The sequence below is a fragment of the Macrobrachium nipponense genome, chromosome 14 (assembly GCF_015104395.2).
Source record: "Macrobrachium nipponense isolate FS-2020 chromosome 14, ASM1510439v2, whole genome shotgun sequence".
NCBI classification, from domain to species: Eukaryota; Metazoa; Arthropoda; class Malacostraca; order Decapoda; family Palaemonidae; genus Macrobrachium; species Macrobrachium nipponense.
The window spans coordinates 74,957,056-74,957,420 of NC_087207.1; positions in this window are offsets into that span (position 1 = coordinate 74,957,056).

Here is a 365-nt window from a genome sequence, read left to right on the forward strand (position 1 = left end):
CGTGAAAAATTGTGCCCTAGAAGTAATATATATATATATATATATATATATATATATATATATATATATATATATATATATATATATATATATATATATATATATATATATATATATATATATATATATATATACATATATATATATATATATATATATATATATATAATATATATATATATATATACTATATATATATATATATATATATATATACTATATATATATATATAATATATATATATATATATATATATATATATATATAATATATATATATATATATATGTATATATATATATATATATATATATATATATATATATATATATATATATAATATATATCCGTGACATCAACAACAT